This window comes from Anser cygnoides, chromosome 21, assembly GCF_040182565.1.
Source record: "Anser cygnoides isolate HZ-2024a breed goose chromosome 21, Taihu_goose_T2T_genome, whole genome shotgun sequence".
In the NCBI taxonomy this organism is placed as follows: Eukaryota; Metazoa; Chordata; class Aves; order Anseriformes; family Anatidae; genus Anser; species Anser cygnoides.
In genome coordinates this window covers 6,814,269-6,829,536 of record NC_089893.1, presented here as the reverse complement: position 1 = coordinate 6,829,536, position 15,268 = coordinate 6,814,269, and the positions used below count along the sequence as shown (strand labels likewise).

At 53.6% G+C, this 15,268-nt stretch overlaps 1 protein-coding gene across 8 annotated transcripts in view; it reads right to left on the bottom strand.

Moving 5' to 3' along the window:
- Window positions 1–15,268, bottom strand: part of OPCML (opioid binding protein/cell adhesion molecule like) — a 335,964-nt gene that overhangs the window by 203,758 nt on the left and 116,938 nt on the right. Inside the window, exon 1 of one of the 8 annotated variants that reach the window (XM_066981365.1) lies at window positions 13,741–13,759. The exons of the other annotated variants lie outside the window; for them this stretch is intronic. The gene's annotated coding sequence lies outside the window, so the exon portion shown is untranslated. Of the gene's footprint in view, window positions 1–13,740; window positions 13,760–15,268 lie in introns of those variants that run through there. 8 annotated transcript variants of the gene reach the window in all.

The window sequence follows — 15,268 nt, the reverse complement described above, 5'->3', positions numbered from 1 at the left end:
AGCGCCAGCTCATGGTGGAAAACAATTGTTATTCCAAAGTCGCCGGCTTAAATGCAAAGGTTCAGAGCCCGGAACAACAATTCAGAAGGGAATTAGAAGTGGGCTGATGGCTTTTCCAGGCAATTTCTTCCATCCTGAAGCTGGACTCCCAGAGGGATAGCACAAAGAGAAGCACAGCAGGAGGAGGAGGATGGAGCCGGCACCAACGCTTGGGCGCGGTGACTTGGTTTGTCATCCCACAGCTCCCAGCCTCCCTCCAGGGCCCACCCCACACCCCTTCTACCTGCTCTGAAGTACACTTTCCTCCTCCCAGTCCTAGAAAAGAGCACAACCCCTGGATGGGAGAACCGTTGAGCTCCATTTCCAAACCAAAGAACCATCGAGCTCCATTTCCAAACCACTCCTGGCTCGCTGCGCAATTTTGGGCTCTTCCCGGTGCATAAAGGGGGCAGGGGAGGCTCACCCACCCCAGCCAGCTGCTGAGACCCTCACAAAGAGCACCACAGACGCCACTTTTAATCACGTAATCCTCGCAGTCCTGCAGCTATCCCGCTCAAGGATCTCCCCACGGAGCCAGGCGAACACGTGTGCAGGAGGACTGCGCAACGCAGTTATTCTGAGAAGATGGATAGACAGGCAAAAAGACAGGGCTTGACAGCAAGCAGAACATTTCAAAGAATCTCAGCTGTTCAGTAGTCATCCATCATCCGCTGCAAACACCAGCAAGACGGGGCTGTATAATCACAAGAAAGTTTTTAACAACTGTGCCCCCCTGTATGGGTTTTTAAATCAAAGCTCTTGGGCTGGGGCCCCCTGAGCTGCCTCACCGCCACCTAATGGCACCAGGGACATCACCTGGAGGTTAATACACCTAAAGTGAAACAGGGTAAATCTGCCAGGTCTGTGTGTGGATGTCATACCTGCGTTCCCAGCTAGAAAGTATCACACACAGAAAAAAAGAAAAAAGGGGGGGAGTGCTGGAATGAACACTTCAAGCTTCGCTGATGGGGAAACTGAGGCAGGCCAGCAGCACAGCGACCTGCCCGGTGTCCCGAGGCTAAAATCCATTTATTCTACCCGCAGTCCGGTCACTCCGTCAGCAGATCACACTGCTTTGCTTTCCCCTCTGACCCCAGCCAGGAAAGTCATTTATTTTTGCCAACGCACGCTGGGCACAGGCACTTTTCGGTGGACCCCCCCCGCGGCAGTGATTAAGTGCGCTTCCCTCCCAGCTCTGCAGGCAACACAGAGCACAGCCCCACGATGCTGATGAGCAAACAAAAAACCTGCCTTTTGTTCTCTCCCTCTACCTAATGAAGCTCAGTATCACTCGAGGATGTTATTGTTTTTAATCAATACAGAAAGAAAATGTTCACCTCGGTTCCCTTCCCAGCACGGAGAACAACACCCCCCTTCTGCCAAGCCAAAGGAGCGAGCTGGAGACCCAGCTCCTCATGGGAAGAACCAGATTCCTGAGCCCAAAGATAAATAAAAGGGATTAAAAATACCTTTTTTTTCTCTTTTTATCCCCTGGAGGGAGAAGCCATAGGGCTGTGCTGGGGGAAGCAGTGGCCCCTCCAGGAGGCATCCCTCCTGGGGAGACAGTGATGCTCTGAGGCTCCTGCAACCAAATAAATGCTCCCCTATCAGCAGAGCCTCCAGTGGCCCAACAAGTGACCCGTAGCCCAGGGCACCAAGGCCACCTGGATGGCCCCAAGGCCACCTGCATGGCCCCAAGGCCACCTGGATGGCACCAAAGCTGTTCCTGCACCTTCTCCACCCAAGGGAGCCCCCCAGGTCCATGCCGTGGAAGGAGCGAGCTGCGTCGTTTGCTTTAAGGAATTACCAGGGAGGGAACAGAAGGACCTGGCAGGCAGCAGAGGGTTTGGAGTTTGCAATCTGGATAATCCATCTGAAACTCAGAAAGCAATGAAGGGAGTAGGAAGGAGGGAGGGAGGGAAAGTGATGAACAAAATAAAAAGGAGCAGAAAACCGCAGCCGCCCCGAGCAGCAGGTTTACCTCCAGCAGACCTAGGAGTTCCTCCGGTAGCCAGTGATACATTACTGGGAGCCAGGGGGTAATTAGGCTGCCTGGGTAATTGTATCCAGACATACAGCCTGCTCACAGACAACAGGAGGGGAACACACGGAGGGAGCCGTGGCCAGGATTTTAATCCTGCTTCGCTCTTTCCTCGCAGAGCTGGAGTCTCCAGAGCCTCACTCTCCACCCTCCGAGCTCCTGCACAACCCCAAACCAGCCCTCCCCTGGTCCTGCTTTGCCTTTGGCCGTGCCCTGCAAAGTACCGAGGGTGAAATTTCCCCCAGATGCTCAGGGCTAAGGAGAAGGGAATGAGCACAGTGTGCCTGGAAGGAGAGACGGACAGCAGGAGACCTGCTACCAGACCCACACGCCTCATTTACAGAGGCTGAAGCTGCAGCGCGGGCACGGAACGAAAACAGAGAAAAAAGCACAACAGCTCCAGAAACCTCTAGCAGATGGGACTGTGAGTCTACGAGAGAAGAGAGGGATGGAAGCTGGTAAATGCACGCACGGCAAGCCCCGGGTTTTGCTCCTCTTCCCGGTGCAAGAAACTTAGAGCAAACATCAGACATCGCTTTTCTAAACACCTTTCCCAGGAACGGACAGACAGCGGAGGCGGGAGGGATTCAGAGCAATTTCCTGCACACGTGCCACTGTCAAGTCTCCAAACAGCAGGCTCAAAATGGACACCCGGGCTGGAATTTACTGTCTGCAGAGACAGCACAATTACCTCGCTGCGCCTCCCTCCCCGGCAGCATCCAGCTGGCCAGGAGGCAGCGCGCCCATCGGGCTCCGAGGGGGGAGCCCTGAGCCCAGGGGGGGCCAGGCTGCACCAGCCAAAGCCCTGGGGCTCCAAAACCAGGGGGAGCATCCACAACCGCAGCCCTCAGCGCCCGCAGCAGGGAGAACCCACCCGAAATGTGCCACAGGACGGGTGCAGTGCACCGGGTACCGCAGCCCCTTCGCCCCCACGACTGCGCTCCCCGGGGGCTGCTGCTACCAGCAGCGCAGGCGCCTCGAGCGAAACAGCAAAAACCCAAATGGGGTTCGGAAACCACTTTTATGGCAACATCATGGCCGGAAAGGCCGAATTTCTCCTCCCAGGCGGCGAGCTGGCAAGGTACTGCCTGCTCCCGTTGGGCTTTTAAAGAAGGTGACGGCAGCGAGAGAGCGGCAGAGCCTTAGCAGCGGCCAGCCCCGCGGCGATTAAAATGCAATAATTAAGCGAGCATCTTTTGAAGCTGTCTGCCAGGGGTGCTTCCGACACACCAAGGTTAGGTAGCTATTAGAAGTGGGTTTGTTTTCCCTCTGAGATGGCCCTGTTAAGCTGCCGGCGTCTCCTCTGCAGACAAGATAACTGATCTGCTCAGATCACAGTATATTAAAGTTCACAATTAATTTAGATAACTCCAGACAAGCTGGATTATTAGGGAAAAAAAAATTAAGAGAAATCTGGAGATTAAGACTTATAAATCTGCAGACATTAGAGAGAATTGGATTCTTTCTTATATGGACGTAAAATCAAGTCTTTTTTATATGATTCAATTATAGATTGATGGGAAGTCTCAGAAACTTGGATTAATGATCTTTTCTTAAAGGAAAAATTATATAAGAAAAAATAAAAAGAGAGTCATATAACAGAAAGAATTACTACTCCCCGAACCGTGATTAAGGTTTAGTAGGTTACGTTCAGAACAGCGTAAAAGGGAATTTGTGGATTCCCAACCACATTAAGCGAGTATAAACGGAGATAAAGGAAGCAGCGTGGGGCAGTAAATTACCCTCCTGCAGCTCGGCATAGGTGGGGAAAAGAAGTCTCCAGGTGACGGGACTGGCACGAACTGGGACAAATGAGCCGGCGGCTTCATGTCGGGGAAGGAGACATGGTTTTTATGGGACCCCGGAGCTCCTGGAGCATCCAGGAGAGCTTTAGAGCTGCGGGGTGATTGCGCTGATGGCAGCGGAGCTGGGCTGATTTACGGCAGCCGAGGAGGAGGCATCAGCTTCTCCTAGAGCAAGGAAACGCGTTCAGACGGGGCGTGAAAGGTAGGGACACAGCACCCCGTAGTCCTGGCATTAACGCCCACGGCTCAGCCCGGCCACCTTCCTACAAGTCATCCCAGCACCACTGTTTGAAAATAAATGCAACGTTTCTTACCAAAAGAGCCATTCCAGCCCCAAAATCCCCACGCACCGAGCTTTCCCCAGACTCCTGGAGCTCCAGCTCCCAGTCTTTAAAAACTAAAGGCTGGCAACTCAGCCCTGCCTCACAGGGTTAACGTGCAAACAGGCATCTTCGAAACCTGCAAGGTGCTCAGACACTATGGTAATAGGGGGCATCCGAGTCCCTTAGATAATCTGCCTCAAAGTGAATATTTCGCTAGTGTTACACCCGAGCCCTCCTCAGAGCGGATTAGCAGCCAGGCACGCCGTTAGGGAAGCCGTCGTTTATTGCTTTGTCCGAAAAAGCTCCATCTCTCTGGGTCACTCCTTCCAGCGGCGAGCTGTGCGGCAGGACGCAGCCCCGCAGCCCGGGTGCCGGACGCCGGGCTCGCCGTGGAAATGATGGCAAGAAATGCAAGGACAGCAAGGAGGGAGGGGACATCCCCAGGCAGGGCAGGGAAGGGGGAGCGACCACGCCGAAGTCTCATCCCTTGGAAATCTCAGCCCCCTTGGTTTGCACAGGTGGAGAGGAGCAGAGGGGTCACCGGGGCTTGTTTCGGACGCGCCACCTCCGAGGGCGAAAAAGACCTCGTCCTCAGCCAGGAAACGGGGATTTGCAATAAAAATAAATGCATAGTTAAATAAATAAAAGGCCCATGGCTGATTTTCACATTTGGCAAGGGGCCGGAGCTCTGCACAAAGCAATTAAAAGGAAAATGGATTCCAGCAGGAAAAAGAACAACTTCCCCCTCTTCAAAAAAATATCTTTCTGATGAGACAAAACCTTTGCTGCACTCAGTGTGGCGCGGAGCTAAAGGCCAAGGAAGTATTTAAGCTCGCAATTAATTTCCAGTCATTTCTGAAGGCTCTGATAAGTTAACATGTCGACGGCAGCTATTTAACACAACACGTACCCTCCGGACCAGGCGGTGACAGTGGCACTGCCACGGCACCGAGGAGCAGGAGGCAAGCCCAGACCTCTGCAAAGAAGGAGGAGAGCTACAAAACCAGTCCCTGCTGCTGCAAGGAATTTCAGCACGGTTTTCTATCAAGCTCTCTTCTCTTTTTTTTTTTTTTTCCCCCTTCCTGTACGGTTATGCACAGACATTGCTAATGACAACTTTTTTGTCTTTAATCCCAGGGAGTCGGCTGCAGCACTTTCCCTCCGTACAGCCCGCCGCTCCCCACCCCTGCTTCCATTAATTGATTTGTGCAGAACCTCCTGTCAAAGGAAATTGCCTGACAAGTCCAGATCCTGAAGACAGCAACGAATTTCAGAAGCCGAAGGTCTCGTGAAATGGTAACAGCCAGTGGGAGCCGGGAAACTTTATTGGCTTGCCTCCTTGTTTGAAAATTAAGGGTCTTCGGTTAAATCAAAGTTTCTCTCTCCCTCTAATAAGATGACAGTCCAGACCATTCGACTGACTGCTGAGACACTGACTCCTTGCTGGCTTTAGATTACTCAAGTGCTCCGAATTTAATCTCAAATGGCTGTTACTGGATTTTGCTCGGACTAGCTGTCTGATGGGCGCGGTAATAGCAGCCAGCAGCCCCTGTGGGCCCGCGCGGCCTCCCCGCTCCTGCAGTCTGACAACCCGCTGCTGCCGAGGCATCTGGGGGAGAGCTTTTGCTCCGGCACCTTCGAGGAGCTGAGGCTCACAAGAAGACGCTCCGTCCCGTTTACTCAAGCCAGGGCTCCCTCTCCACGCACCACGGTATTAATTGTACGCAGCGGCAAGGAGCTGTGCGAGAAGTGATCCCTCCGGGTGCGTTAGAGCTCGTGGCAAGGCAAGCAATTCTCCAATGTACACACGCTCCTCGGAAGGGTAAATGTTTCCCTGCTTCTGCCTGCGTGCTCATGTCATTTACACAGCGCCGTCAATCACTGCTCTCCCAAGAAGGGGAGCAGTGTAAACTCATGTTTAATGCCAGATTTACACACGTTTCCATTCGCCACTAAATGAGACCGTTACATCTGTTGTGTCAATTGATTTTTCTAGCCCGGCTTTGCGCACGCTTGCACGGGGGCTGTGCGAAGGAATGCGGGCACTGAGATCGGACGGGGCTCCTGCTCCCCGCACAGCACTCCACCAGGAGGCACGTCCTGACCTTCACCTTCTGACATTAAGCTTCTCCCGGCCACGGACCTTCCCAACCTTATCGGCAGATCCCACGGCGCAGCCTCCGCTGTGCAAACCTTTCTCTCCGACCTGCCTCCTGCTGCAGGGGGGCTGCAGCCGTGGCCTGCGTTTCCAGGACAGACCGAAACCCAGAATCTGCCCCCCACGTGTGTAGCGGGGCCGAGGACGTCAGAATGAAACCGAGCCCAGCCCTGCCCCTTAATACGGCCCCGTTGCCCTTTGCTTTGTACTACATCACAGCACAGGATGCCGTTGCCCTTGGCAATGGCACCAACATCGCTGGCGTTCAGCCGACAGGTTGATTTGCCATCCTTTCAAGAAAGTTCTTCTCGTTGCGCTTCGCCAAAATAAAGCAACCTTCCTCGCTGAAATTATCCTTTGTAAACACCCCCCGAGGAGGCAGCGGCTCCTTTCTCCGCCGTGACTCATCCTCCCACACGACGGACCGTGAAAGGAGCAGTCACGCTGCCGTGTCAGGCTGCCGCAGGGACGGCGCGCCCCTCTCTGATTCAGCCCCCCAGCATCACCCACACCCCCGGCCCCTGCCCAGGCGTCCCCACCGCCTTCGGGCGAGCTCCCAGGTGAAGCTCCCCGGGGTGGCACCTCGGGCAGGTGACCTGCAGGATGCCTTTTGCAGCACTTCGGTGCTCTGCCTTCATCAAAATGCACAGCAGCACCTGCCGAGGCTGGAGAGCAGGGAGCTGATCCTTCCAGGGGCGGCTCTTCACCCCGAAACCAAGCAGAGCCTTCTCTCTGGAATTAACCTCTCCAGCCCCTCTGCTGGCTCTGCTCCCCCAGCAGGGAGGCACCAGCACAACCCCCGGGAGCGAAGCCCTGGCTTTCGGAGGAGCCCACGCTCCCCACCACCAGCACAGAAAGCCGAATGCAGCTGCGAGAGGCAGCAGAGCCATTCAAACCCGAGCCGGGCAGTCGAACAGAAACAGAGCCTCGATCCCACATTAATTTGCAGCATCCCGAGCTGAGCACTTCAGATAAGCGGCGCCGGAGCCAGAGAGATGACAGAGAAAAGCTTGTGTCTGTGGCACATCTGTGCGCGCACGCAACGCCCTGCCTGCGGGCTGCTGCTCAGCTGCTGACGACCTGGACAACATAATAGCAGCACACCGAGGTGCCTCGGCGAGGCAGACCCTCCGCCAAATCCCCGGCAAAAATCTTCCCTCCCCGCAGGGCTTAAAACCTCACCCTGCTCCAGTTATTCTGAAAGGGGATTCAGCGCCTCGCCGTAAATTATACGAGCGTTGGACACGAGCATCATTTATGCACAAATCACTGTTCCCTAGAACAAAGCAAGTATCAGCCTCCTGACAAAACACTTTTTAGTAGGATTGGCAAACGAATAAAACCTCCCGATGAATACCAACGGTCTGATGAAAAAGTCCTACCGATTTTAATAGAGAATGATCATTTTCCTATAGGATTTTTGAACCATCTTGTTGAATTTAATGGAGATTTTCTATTCTGGTCCACAATTATGCAAGAGTTAAAATACCTCCAGAGACGAGGAGATTATCTATTAAATTTTATAGGATTGCAGAGTCATTTCCATAGAATCCTGTTATGTTTCTATAGAGCCTGACAAGTTTAATCCCTATTGAACTTTACGGGGACTTTTCCATAAGGGACAAATATACTCTGACATCTGTTAGCTGCAAAATGAGTAATACTCGGAAAATAGAGGTCTTACACACCACTGCCGTACTCAAAATGGTTGAAAGATGTCTTGAACAAGCAGCTTAATGGGGAAAATGCATTAAATTGGTGTCACATGGCTGCATTAGTATGGTTGTGTTGCAACATTTCTTTTATACACAATGTCATTTATACAACCAACGCTTTACAAATTGCATTTGCTACCGATGTGCACTTGATCTCATCATCCCATGCTGGGACTTTCCTGTATCAGAACAGAAAGAGTGAGAGCAATCTAAATTGAGGGAAAAAATGGCAGTTTAAAGCATGGAGCTGGCAGGGTATGTGTGCACATTCCTCTGCCCTAATGCTACTAATAAATGCACAGACTCCAAGCCTCCCTCTCATTGCACTCTACTGTGGAGCTGGAAGGAGCGCCGTGCTTCTCTTTCATGCACAGCACTAAAGAAAAAACATTCAGCTGAGCTATCTGGAGACCGAAAGTCTTTTAAATTCAACCATAAAGCAGCTATAACAATGCACAAAACAAGCAGGGACAGCTAAAGGGTTCCTACACCAATTTGTCCTGGACCGGTTCAAGGCGCAAATGAAAAGCCACTGCAGCCCCCGTGGGGCTTTTCTCACCTTTCCCTGTGCAAGCTCACGTCAAACACGATGCGTGCTTGCAGTAAGCTGTACCCGTACCAGGCTCTGCTCCCTTTTAGCCAGTTTTCCCTCAAAAGCCCCAGCCTCTCTTCAGGAGGTCCCACTGCTTGGATACACCACCCCTGGGGATGCGCTCGGGTTCTTCCTTGGCCGTTCCCACAGCCCTCAAATCCCTTTTTGGGATCTGGGGTGCTTCAGGCTCGCCCTGGAGAAAACAGAGGCTGAGCGCCCCTGAGCCAGGCAAACCTCCCCACGTGAGGCAAAGCCGCAGCTGAGCCATGCTCATCGCTACAGCGACGGCAACAGGCACCTCTAATAACACCGTGGCAATAGCAACGAGGTGGTAATCGCCAAATTGGCCTTCAAATTATACACGTATCAGTGAAAAAAAGCAGTAAGAGAAGCCTGATGGAGCCCCACTGGAGAGGGAGGGGTGCCCAGCACGGCAACCAGCAATACCCAGAGCAGCAGTGGTGGGGCCGAGGGGAGCAAGCCAAAACCAGGCACCCAGAGCCACGTGCTTGCAGGCTCCGAAGACATACCCATGGCAACGAGAAGAACAAGCGCTTCCATATGTCTCCCCGACTGCGTTTCCTTCCCAAAGAAAAGGACAACGCGGTAGCTGAGCACAGCGCTGCAAAATATGGCTTTCATATTTCATCGGCTGCCAAACGCTAGCGGGGTGTGGACGGTGGGTGTAGGAGGGCCGGGGGTTGGTTTGGCTTTCTTCTTCTGATCCGTGTGCAAGGGAATAAAATCCCCATCGACGAGGGGACAAGTCTTTTGGCTACCTAATGCACCGAGACCCACACAAAGCGAGCACAGACCCCGAGGGGGTGCTCGGCACCCCCATGCGATGGCACCGCACAGACCAGCAGGTCCGCGTGTGCGTGCGTCTGTCCTCACCTCTGCACACAATTTAATCAACCCGTGCCTCTAGAAACCTCACCTAGCTTCGTCGAATACCGACTAATAAGGATGCCTCACGTCCCTCCTCAGATCCCATTACAGAGCTCACCGATATCCGTGACGAAAAAGCCTCACTGACTCCTCCATCCCGAGCCTGGTACGATTGCAACGTGAGAGGAGGGAGCGAGGCTTGCGGCTCCGCTACCCGGCAGGAAGCAGCGCGACGCAGCCTTTGATCCAAGCAGGCAGCTGGGGGTTTGCCCGCACACACACACAGCTCCCAGGAAGGAGTAAAAAAGCTATGGAGGGCGAAGAACAAGCCAAGCAAGACCCCAGTGCTTCGAGCAGAGACCCAAAGGATCCCCCTGCCTAAGCACACAGGTCGGGTGAAGCCCTCCTGCAAATCCCATCGGGTGCAGCACTGCACCAGCAGACCCCAACCCGGGCACCAAAACCACCTGCATTAAGTACCGGGGGCCAAGCCACTGCCACAGCTGGACGGCAGGGACACGGCGGGACAGGCAGGGAGTTCACCCCCTGCGGGGCCCCAGTGGAGGTGGGAACCACATCCCCCCGCCGAGCCTCTCGGGTCACCCCATCCCCGAGCAGCCACTTCTCTCCCACAGAAGGATCACGCACCGGGGGTGGGGGGGGAGAAAATTTGCCTGCTCTCTGTGCAAAGAGTGAAACGCTCACCCCTGGGGAAGGTGGGGAAAATCTCGTGTGACGCGACAGCGGGGATGCCCAGCAGCGCCCTAAGAGCAGCCCGAGAAAACGGCAGCGAAGGAAAGCTGCCCCTGGGGATTTCAATGTTTTTAGGTACGCCTGGTGCAAGCATCCAGTTCCAGCAGCGATGGATGCGTTCGTAACTGCGTCGATTACAGCACAGACCAACGAGCCAGGGGAAGGGTTCGTTGGGAGGGAGGTGCGCGGTTTTAAGACCCGCATCTCTCACCCAAGCACGTGTGAAAGGGGGGCTCAAGTTTTGTTCACCCACATTCCAGTGAAACATTTTTAGAAGAAGGCTGCGCTCAAAGGACAGCCCCTCTGTCGTCGCTGGGAAGGCGCAGGGCTGATTCACATCTTGGACAAGGTCAGCTGCTTTTTCTCCACCTCCAGGACTGCGTGGAAACCTTGCTAAGCCTCTAATTAATTGCCTAAAAATTCACGGTGTAAAATGAGAGCAATAAAGAATGTAATTTCCATTAGAGCTGCCTACCTGAGCACGAGGCGGGTGGCCTGGTACCCGGCGCAGCTTGGGAAGAGCAGAAGCAAGGGCAGGAGGCCACCGAGCTGTCCCCCATCAGCCACCAGCCACCGAGCTGTCCCCCACCCCTTGCTTCTCCTCTCCTTACACCACAAAACCCGGTCGGTGCAGCTGGCACGTCAAAGGGGAACCAAGGAGCGCGAGGCTCCAACAGCACGCTCCTTACAACCCATCCCGACAGCTCCTGCATCTGCGTCAAGGCAGAGCGAGCCACGTCCCTGTCTGGGAGAACCTCCTGGCAGAATTTCATCCGAGGCGGAATTAAGCATGAAGACACCAGAGCGCAGGGCAGGGGACGGTTTGCCCCCAGCGCCGCACTTCAAATATCCTCCGCGCTGTGCAATTTCATCCCCTCCAAAAGCAAGACAATTTGCCCTCTGGAAGCAAACTCGGTGGGTGGGAGGAATAAAAATGAGGCTCTGGGGGGGGGAGGCAGGAGGGACGGGGTGCGGGGAGCTCCAGAAGCAGTGGCCGGGCTCGGTTGCACGCTTCAGGGTACAGGCAGAGCTGTCTCATTAGCAAAGGACCAGGATGGGCGACAGCCAGAAACGGAGAGGAATTTCAGGGCCCAGGCACACACCGAGGCAGCAAGGAAAGGCACGGAGAGGTGACAGCCCTGCTCACAACTTCCTAAGCACATGCAAAATCTTTCCAAAGCTTCGGCATCCCCCCAAGGGCACGTCAGGAAGTCTGCTTGGACACGGGCTCCCCGATCTGCTGGTGGGGCAGAATTGCACCCACAGGGGAAGCTCGGCGTGAGTTTTAGGATGGAGAGGGATTTGCTTCTCTCTGCCCCTCCCTCGGCACGGCACGGCACCGCTCGCCCCAGGCCGGGACTCGCCAGGGCTGTGATTTGCAGTCTGCTCAGACGCAGCCGTAGATCACTTGGGAGAATGAACCTACAGTTTTATAAACTATTTATTAGCCCTGTCCTGTAGCGCTACATCAATACGGCCATCGGTGAAGCAAGGCAGGAGCTATAAAAATACCATCTATCCAAAATAAGCTTCATAAAATCAAACAGAGGCCAGGACAGCCTGGGATGGGATTGTGGCTTGACATATAAAGGGCCTCTCAATCTTTGAGATGGACCATTAAAATCCTCAAGCCCTTTTGGTTCACAGAAGTCTAAAACAAAAGGGGAAAAATGATGACAGCTTTCCTGGCGGAGCAGGAGGGGAAAGGCAGCGCAGGAGCCGCGCAGCACCATTTGCTCCCACACACCTCACATCGCTCTCCACGCACGACAACTGCCAGCTCCAAAAAGTTATTTTTTTATTTTTTTTTAAATATCTTCTTTTCCACTGCCTCCCCCATACACAAATGGGGAAGGAGCCGGTGTTTTTCCAGGGGGGGAAAGTTTCTTCTCCCCCCAGCAGCGATGCTGGCTGAGCCGCACGGGGCAGGCGATGCCGCGGGGCAGCGCGGGAGGCAGGTCACTGCATTGCTGGAGATAACGATTAACATTTCCAGCCCGCGCTCCCTCACACTGCCTCTAAAGCACGTCTTAATAAACCTCATTGCAAATAGCCTTGTATTTCTACCTCGCCGCGTCTGCCAGGGCGAGATAATGCGCCAACCCGAGGACAAGTGACGCGCTGGGAACGAGCCACTGAGTTATGTGACAAAGCCAGCCCTGCCCAGCACGCCGCTGCCCGCCCCGCAAGCGGCACCCAAAAGGGCCACGAGCTCTGGGCAAAGAAAATAAAACTTGCATGGGGTTTGGGGCTCTGAGAGCCTGAGGGAGAAAACTGCTGCAAAGCACGGAAATCGCTGGACAAGGGAAACATTTGGAAACCACGCACATGCTGCGTGTTTGCTGCCATGGTTTTGGCCGGGACAGAGTTAATTGTCTTTGAAGAGGCTTGCAGGATGCTGCGTTTGGGATTTTTGATGTACATAGCGGTGATAACACGCCGATGGTTTCGTTGTAGCAGAGCAGTGCTCGCACAGAGGCAAGGAGTTTTAAGCTCTTTGCACTGCCCAGCCAGCGAGGGGAACGGGTACACCAGGGGCGGGGAGGGGACGCAGCCAGGACAGGTGGCCCCAAAGGACCAAGGGGATGTCCCATACCACAGGGCGTCACGCTCAGCAATGAAAGCCGGGGTAAAGAAGGAGGAAAGGAAGCGCACTAGGAGTGATGGCAGTTATCTTCCCAAGAAACCATTACGCACGATGAGCCCTGCTTTCCTGGAGGTGGCTGAACACCGGTCTGCCAGCAAATGAATTCCTTGCTTTGCTTGCGTGTGTGGCTTTTACTTTACCTAATAAACTGTCTTTTATCTTAACCCACGAGTTCTGGCACTTTTACCTTCCCAGTTCTCTCCCCCATCCCACCTGGGGGGGGGAGAGAGAGCGAGGGGCTGCGTGGTGCTGAGCTGCCTGCTGGGGCTCAACCACAGAGGTGCTTCGGGTGGTCAGAGGGAGGTGAGAGCAAGTTCGAGCATCATTTTCCTGGAAACACAGCTCCAAAGCTTTGCAAACTTCACTCGGCGCTTCCCCTGGGGAACCCACCCTGCCTAGTGCAATCCCGACAGTCCCTGGTTTGGGGGCGGAAAAATCCCGATTGCATGACAGCGGTGGGCTTGGTGACAAGTTTGCGGAGTTGCTCTAAAACTCGGCTGGCCCCAAGAGCAGCAGGGCTGAGCGTCACCTTCCTGGGGGACGCCGAACCTCCACTTCCCCGCGCTGCGACGCTCGACCCCGTGCAGGAGGCAGACGGCGCTGCCAATCCCGATCGCAACTCAACTCCTCAAAGCGGTGAACTGTGAATGAAGCTCGCACACCTTCACGCCCTTCCCCTGCAGCATCAGCCCGCTTCAGTAACATCAGAAGAAAGAGAAAACAGCTTGGGTTGGACAAGGGGGGAAAAAATAAAAAGGAATAAAAAGGTTCGGGTTTACCTGCCAAGGAACCGCCAACCAGGCAAGGATGTTTTACATCTCCCACTGTGGGCCTTCAAGTAGTTCAACAATAAATGAATGCCACTTACCTGTGAGGGAAAAGAAGAAAAAAATTAAACGTTAAAGTTCACCAAGTTTTATAGCACTAGGACAACGCATTTAAAAAGCGATGGAATTTGCTTTTAAACCAGAGTGAACACAGAGGGAAAAACTCGAGTTTTAAACACACTTTAGCAAAGGTCAGCGTGAATGGCACACTGTTACAAAGGCCACCCTGCATGCTGTTTGTTTTCTTATTTATTTCTCGCAGCCTCATTTAGCTGCTTTTTCCACCCCAGTATGCGGGCTTGCAGAAGAGGAGGATGCGGCATCGGAGGCAGCTCCCGCTACGTTGCACAGCTCCTCGGCCACCATCCAGTCCCAAAACCCAACCAGACACGGGGACGCTTTCTGGTTTCCCTTGCAGCACTTGTGCCCTACCAGCAGCCCTGCACGTCCCATTGCAGGCACGGCACAACGCCAAGCAGGGCGCCCCACCAGCCGTTCCCAAAGCCAGCCCCCATGGGGTGCAGCCCCCATCCAGCCCCACCGCCTGCAGAGAAGCCCCTACACGACCTGCTACAGCCCCCAAGGGGACCCCCGGCTCCTGAGCTCGCCCTCCTGCTGGGGACATCCCACCCAGCCCACATCCATGGGACAAACCCAACCAGAAGCACCACGAGCCGTCAATCCTTCACCATCAAAGAGCAGTCAGACCTTCTGCAGAGCAGAGAGAAATTCCACTGCTGCCTATCCCCATCACAAATCTGCTTCATAAATATAAAGACGTGATAGATGTCCCCTCTAGACAGGCAGGAAACCCTTCCAGATTTTTTTTTTTTTTTCCCAGGCATCTGGGAACACGGAAAGTGAGCGAGGCAGTGGCTGTACCCATCCAGCTGTTGCTCTGTAGGCTGTTGTAGGAATTGAGGATGATGTGACAGGGCACGTCTCGTTAATGTGCGACTGTGTGTACTCTAAATTACTTAAAGGGTGCCTGGGGCTATGGACAGATGCTGCTAAAATACACAATTGAATAAATAAATGGAAGGTAACAAAGAGGGAAGGGGAGGAATGCAATTGGAGAGCGATTGGCAGAGCCGCGTGCCAAGGTGTTAAAAAAAAAAAACTCCCAGCGAGCTGCCTAACCCTCTTCTGAGACTCCGCTGCTATGTGTTTCAGATGCTGAAAAGATTGAACTAATAAAAAAGAAATGAGAGAACTGTCACTGCAGATTACATGGTATTTATTCCAAAATCTGCTCATTACAGAAATTTGCAAGACAAATGGGTTTTTAGCAGGAAATGGCAGCTTTTCCTTAAGTGTATAACGAGGAGCAGAATTTGTCGGAAGCTGAATCTTTCTCTCCCTTTTCAGCTGCTCCAGCTCCAAATCTTACCAACCACCCAAGAAATACTTGCGAGGCTGAAAAAACATTCTTTTTTTCCTTTTTTTTTTAAATTCTCCACCAGTCTCTTCATAATCCTAT